We start from the raw sequence: 6921 nt of genomic DNA, 5'->3' as shown, positions 1-6921 counted from the left end.
CCAGTCTCAATTCATCCAATCTTTCTGATTCCCAAAGTGGTCCACATAGCATCATTAAATCATATAAATGTGGATTTCCTTCCAAATGTACACTGATTCTTCATATCTATATATGCATCCATTGATCATACATTCATTATCAATTTTCTTATTTGTTCACTCATTAGCTCATTTTTCCAAAACCATATTCTATCTTTGGCAAGGTGGAAAAGGAAGCCATGTCAGAGAAACAGTCTTTTATCTTAAAGCCACAAATATTGCGAACCCCACGTTCTGGCCCTGACAGTGAACTGGTTTTAATAGTTCAACTCTTGGTCCTTTTTGATACATGCAATATAGAGAAGATACAAAGGAACTACTAAGATCTCCAAAGGGTCCCCACAGTTCACTTAACAGACATCACAAACACAGTCTGAGCGACAGGAAGAGAGACGATTACTCGAAACCTAGGGTCCGTTAGCTGGCTTTCATTTCAAAGATGCCCTTTGTCCTCTCAGTATTTTCCTCCTGGGAGAGAGCAACATAAAGGCTAAAAACAACGAGACAATTGGATATTATTTTTTCTCACTTTCTATTTTTTCCCCCACTTCCTGGGTAGCAATGCAGATTAAGCCCTGAACCCTGACAAAACATGAAAGGCCAGGGGTCAGTGCCGCTCAGGAGAGGCAGCTTTGATGGCTGATGTTCCTGACGCTTGGAATTGGATGGGGACAGGTGAGGTGGTCTTAGCTAGAGAAGGTCTAGGTGAAGGATTTTCAAACAAGTAAGATTCATTTTGAATAGTCTTTTAGGTGGATGGAGGGAGATCCATTCATGGACCTATATATACTTTAAATAAAATTGGACCCATGAGCTAAATGTTCAAGATGATACGTTTGGTCAGTGCACAGTGGAGATTAGTGGACACAGCTTGGATTCTGGAGCCAGAAGATCTGGATTTGTGTGCCAGCTCTACACTTCCTGGTTAAGCATCCTTGGTCAAATGATTACTTCTCTAAAGTTCAGTTTCCTCATCAGTAATACTTTAAAAAAAGAGCAATGATGCCAACTGTAGAAGGTGGTTGTAAAGATTTAAGTGAGGGGACTAGTGTGAGAATCTCCTTTATTAACTAAATAATGACATTCAACAGAAGTCTGTGTGTACCTCTTAGATAAAGGTATATAACATGTCCAACTCAAGGAGCCCACAGATATCAGATGCTGATATTAGCAACAGCATCAAAAAGAAGAAGTCTTGACTGGTCTCTTAGAGTTCTCATGGTCGCTCGTATTAACACGGTTCTTTCCCTGACCAGAGAGTAAGACCCACAAACACATAAAGGGGGCAAAGGGGAGGCACTATGAGCCTTGCCTTCTCTCTGCAGACCCATGGGGAAAACACATTCAAAAGACCCAGAACAGGAAATACTTCCCTCTGGCAGTTCTGTGAACTTGGAGTCCCACACAAGGAAACCAGCAGAGGTTTCCCTGTAACTCAAGTCGGTCCATTTTCATGCAGAGACTGCGGAGTAAATCGTCTAAATGCTATGATTGGCAGAGCATCATAAAGTCCTCCAGGCTCCATACACCCACCTTGGCTGACCTGCCTCCATTACCTGCCCTCCACCACAGGACATCCACCCTAAGTTCTAGTCTCTAGAGATGCATCTAGGGCTCAAGGTACCGTGAGACTTCTGGCTTTAGAAACTAGCCCATATGATGGGCATCTATGTTCTGCTCCAGCAGTAGGACTTTGGACAAGTTATATACATCTCTGAAGTTTCCTCATTGGTAAATGGGATATTTATATTAATCTTTCCATCCATGATGATATTATACTGATTCGGTATCTTGCTTTACATGGACACATAACTTGTTGTCTGGCATGCAAAGGAGTAAAGAATCTTTATGTTCGAATTTTTCGATGACATTAAAATGAGGAAGGGGACTTCATTCCTTAGAGGGTTGGGGGCAGGGAATTCATCTGGCAAATGAGGTTAGCTAGAGGTCTGGACTGCAGTTTCTTGGAATATAGCCACCACTGTATATGATAAATGATTATCATCTTGTCCAATTATCTTTTCACTCTGAAATAGACTCATGTGTCTCTATATTTATTTTCATCCCTTGCATTTCTGCAGATGTCTAAAACAGAATTTGTCGTTTAGTCCTCATAGACCCAGAAACCTAGAAAATCATTGCCCTTGATACCACGGTTTGCTACCCAGTTCATTTTTTTTTTTTAACGCTCTGAAAACACTTTATTACACAAATTACATTCAGATTCTGAAAATAGTGATCTAACAGTGTAACCATCTAAAAATAAGACATCCCCGAAACACACCAACTGAGGAAGAAAATTTAAAAAAATAATTTAAATAGAGACTTTTTTTCTTTCCCTCATTGCAATATAATGTTAGTGATTTTAAAAAAATAGAAGGAGATTTAGCAGCTTTGTTGTCATGTAGCACAAAGTTTCTCTTTACTGCCACAGGCTGAGAATGCTGAACAGGAAAGGCACCAAAGAAAGACACTGGCAATGGAGGTGCTATTGGGAAAATACTGTGTTCAAGCAGAGAATGGGGTTATTTACGAACTACAGAAAAGTCTCAAAAATGCAGATGAGCAAACCTTCCATCATTAAATTACTAGTGTGATGGAAGAAGAGAACTGTTTATTCTACGTTCATATAAAGACAATGGCACTGTTATGAACTTTTAGGAAACTCCTCAACTAGAACCAGAAGCCAACTAAATCAAAACGAAGTAAATGAAATGTGTACAGTCCCACACAGGCTAGTACAGTTTACAATTAAATACACAAAACGCTAAACGTGCTAAAGGGAAAGGAATCTGGCATTCTTGGCAAATTTCATCAACCTAAATCAAAGCCCCGTTTTCAGGAGGAAGGTGCGGGTATAGGCGAAGGTGCTGAATACTCCTCTTCTGACTCACTTCCGTCATCATCTTTCTCCTGGTCACTTCCCTCCATGCTAAGGCGGTCAAAGCCTTTTCGGCTATAGCCTTTCCAGCTTGCGAAGAAGTTTCCGAGGTTTAAGCCTCCACTTCCCTTTCCTCCAAAGGCCCTTGATTTTTTCCACCGAATAAATAAGGCAATGGCCAGCAGGACAACCACCGGAATAACCAGAAGGGTTGTAATGAGAATCACGGGCACCCCCGAGCCTGGCTCTTTGATCAGTTTCTGTTTCTCCTGCATCTTCTGCAATTCTGAAGAGGCGGGTTTGTTCTCCATTTTGGTTTCAACAACTGCCTCGGATTCTTTGATCTCCTGGACCTCAATGCCAGCCTTTTTAACTGCTCGATTTTTTTTTTTTTTTGAGTTGAGGTGAACTTCCACACGGTATTGGTGTGAGCGTCTCCAACATACACGGTCCCGTCTTCAGACGCAGTGATGTCATGAGGCATGTCAAAGTGTTTGCGCACTGGCTTGAAGACGTCTATAATTTCCCCATTGGAAAAGTTCATCACAAATCCTTGTACAGGTTCTTGGTCCTCAAAGTAAGGCTTCCCATTCACCGCAAAGAGCAAACCTGGTATATATGAAATAGCAAATACATTTCTTCCAAATGAAGCATGCTTAATCTCTCGCACAAATTCTTTGGTGTCAGTTTTAAAACACTGGATCCGACCGTTTTCCCTGTCTGCCACACATAATTGGCCCAAATGAGGCACTAGGGCCAAACTGTGAGGAACACTGAACTGGCCTGGTTTAGGATTGCTCTCAGTAGACTCTTCTCCCCACTGTGTGATGAACTTTCCACTTGGTGAAAACTGCACGATCCGACTGTTGCAGTAACCATCTGATACATAGATGGTTCCTGTGTCTGGATCCACAGCCACGTCAGTAGGTTGACAGAAGTGATTCTGGTCACTGCCTGGTTGCATGCTCTTTCCCAGGATTAACAGAGGGGCTTCTTCATTGTTTGCATTCAGTTTGAACACCTGATGAAGAGCCACATCTGTGACCCAATAATTTCCATCTTTATCTATACTTAAGCCATGTGGCAAGTAAAACAGATTTTTTCCACTGGACTGGAGTACTGCGGCATTATTTGGATCTATGACAAGAATAGTGTCTTCTTCAATTGGCCCGAGACCTCTTTGCTGGTAAATAACCTTACTGTCAAAAGAGTTTCCATCCCAGACATGGTTACCTCTGTGGAAAATCACCAGATTATTCGTAGGGTCCAGAGCCATCCCAGAAACCTGGCCTGGTAACAAGTATACTCCAGGCCAATCCAGTGCCTCTTCTACATGGAAATCTCCTGTGTGTTCTGGTTCCCAGGTGCCTTCACCGGGTAGCGGCTGCTGTAATGACAAAACTCTGCTCTCTGCTGGCCTCAAAGTAGATGCTAGTCTGTGGAATTAGTGAATTCTGTCTCTGACAAGAAGAGCATTGTCCCTCTCAGGTTCTGCACTCTCTCTGGCATCAGACTGACCAAGATCCTTCTTTTGGACTACGTTTGCAATCTCAGCTACCAGGTCTGACTCTGATTCTGCCTTTTCTGTAGGATTATATTTATGCACATGAACAACATCTTCCCTTTCTCCTAGCAGCTTGGAAAGTAGTGAATAGAAATCACCCTGTTCTAATACTTCTTCTCGTTTTGGCTGCTGTAGTATAGAAGTCTTATCTTTATTCACTGTTTCTTTGTGATGTCCATGCATCATAACCATATCAGACTTCACAGGAATTGGAATGTTGGCCTCTGGTGGTATGGTTCTGAACAAATCCGGAGCGATATTCTGTGTACAGGTCATGAAAGAAACTGCATGCTTGGCTTCCATGTAATACATAATGTATAAGTTGCACATTTCATCACTAGATATGCCACCAATGTGTGTGGCTTCTGTCCTTCCTTCACCAGCGAATACACATCTTGCAGCCAGTATGTCACCGAAACTAACATCTACTGGGTGTTCTACAGGGTAGAAAGCCTGTGGCAGCTGGGGGCTTTGGTGTCCAATCAGTGTCCACTGTCCATTTCTTACTCTGTAACCACTTACTACCTTACCTAAATGGTGAGTGTGAACTTTGTAGGCAAAGACATGCATTGGATACTTTTTATAATGGCATGAAATATCAGAATTCACCACTTTCTCTCCTGCTGGTATAACAGTGTCAATAGACATCATAAGGTACATGCCAGCAATTAAAGTCTGTGGCAGGCGTGTAAGGTGTAAGGAAACACCAGAGCAGTCTTTGTGATTATCTCTAAAAGCACTAATATCCCCATAGTGTACTTGTAGTACAAAGTATTTGCTTCCAGTCTCTCCTCCAACTCTGAATCCAACACCTTTGGGGAGTCTGGTTGGGGGAGCATTTCTTGCCCAGGCATATAGAATATTGGCTTTATCTGTACAGGTTCCTTCATCACAAAACCAGTAATTTTCAGTGGACGCTGGCATATTGCATCCAAAAAGTAGCATATGATGGACAGTATCCATGCTGGCATGGGGTTTGAAGTCAATCACGAAGGCTTCCTCATCCATTGGCAAATGCACTGACATGCAGAAGTACGTATCAGACTGTTTGGGAGTAACCCCAGGCATGTGAATATCCCATGCAAAATCTGATGAATCAACAGGAATTACTGGTCTGGTGGTACCAAGACATTCATTAGAAAATGATCTGGTAGTTTCTTTAAACCTCTTAAAGACAGAAAGTGGGCTTCTGAAACCCAAACAGCTGCTTTGAAAAACAAGGAGGAGAACTAGCAGGCTACGAAAGCCAGCCATGGCCACGCCGCTCCGGCCCCGCCGGGAGGACCCGGCAGCGCAGCGCTGGGCTGGGGCCGGCGGTCGGGCAGCGACGCCTCCAGCAGCCGCTACTTCATGGCCGGGGAGCGGCGGGCGTCCGGCGACGGCCACACACCATCTGCCTGCGAGAGCTGCGAGGTGTCTGGATCAAGAGCCGCAGGCAGAACCCCGTGGGAAGGCGGTACTTTTGTCAGGTCCGCAAGCGGAAGCTCTCCTCCCTTCAGAGCTGCTTTCTGCCCTGGTGCTGGGGCTAGACGTGAGTGTTCCTTATCACTCGGGGATGACAGGGACTGTGAGGGATATCACACAAACCCGCGTCAGTCATCATTCAGAACCAGATGGCCTTTAAATATGTCCATTAGGCATCAAATTGTTCAGTCCTGTAAATATTTCTCTGAAGGTTGTTCAGAGCACTCCTGTGAGCCAGGCACAGTTTCAGGTATCAGGAATACAGTGTTGAGGAAACCATACAAGGCCACTGATCTCAAGGAGCTTGCATTCTGCGCGGCTGCGAGCACAGTCCGAGACCTACCCAGTTCATTTTCTATTCTTTCTTCTACTGTATTCAGTCCCATGATGAAAAACAGAGCCCCATCTTTCTAACTTGCTTAAAGGAATACATGTACTGAGTTACCCAAGACAAATTCTCTGCTTAAGAGAGGACTGCATTTGAAGAGTTTTTGAACTGGCAGAAACCTATTCAATTCACTAAGGATCTTAGTTATTCTAAAATTAGTTACTATGTATTTAAAATATTTGTTTTTTTTAAAATCAAATAGATGGTTTGCAAATAGTTTCTTTCATTCCCTAGATTGCTTTTTAATTTTGTTGACTATTTCTTTTCCTGTGCAGAAGCTTTTTAGTCTGATGTAGTCTCGCTTGCTGATTTTTTTCTTTTGTTGCTTGGGCTTTTGCTGTCATAGTCAAAAAATCTTTGCCAAGACCAGTGTCAAAGGGACTTCTTCCTTATGTTTTCTTCTAGGTTTTTATGCTATTAGGTCTTCTGTTGAAGCCTTTAATTCTTTTCAAGTTAATTTTTGAGTGGTATAAGATAGGGGTCCAATTTCATTCTGCATGGGCTTGTTCATTTTCCCAACACCATTTATTGAAGAGACTGTCCTTTACCCATTGAGTATATTTGGCTCCCTTGTCAAATATCAAT

The 6921-nt window shown here is 42.8% G+C and overlaps 1 pseudogene; it reads right to left on the bottom strand.

Moving 5' to 3' along the window:
- Positions 1–2211: 2211 nt before the first annotated feature.
- LOC111183361 (peptidyl-glycine alpha-amidating monooxygenase pseudogene) lies at positions 2212–6305 on the bottom strand (annotated as a pseudogene).
- Between the last annotated feature and the right edge of the window lie 616 nt (positions 6306–6921).

This window comes from Delphinapterus leucas, chromosome 8, assembly GCF_059928025.1.
Source record: "Delphinapterus leucas isolate spDelLeu-1000000601 "Yukka" chromosome 8, BTC_Dleu_Yukka2, whole genome shotgun sequence".
NCBI lineage: Eukaryota > Metazoa > Chordata > Mammalia > Artiodactyla > Monodontidae > Delphinapterus > Delphinapterus leucas.
The sequence above is the reverse complement of the archived record's forward strand: the minus strand, read 5'-3'. Positions and strand labels throughout refer to the sequence as shown.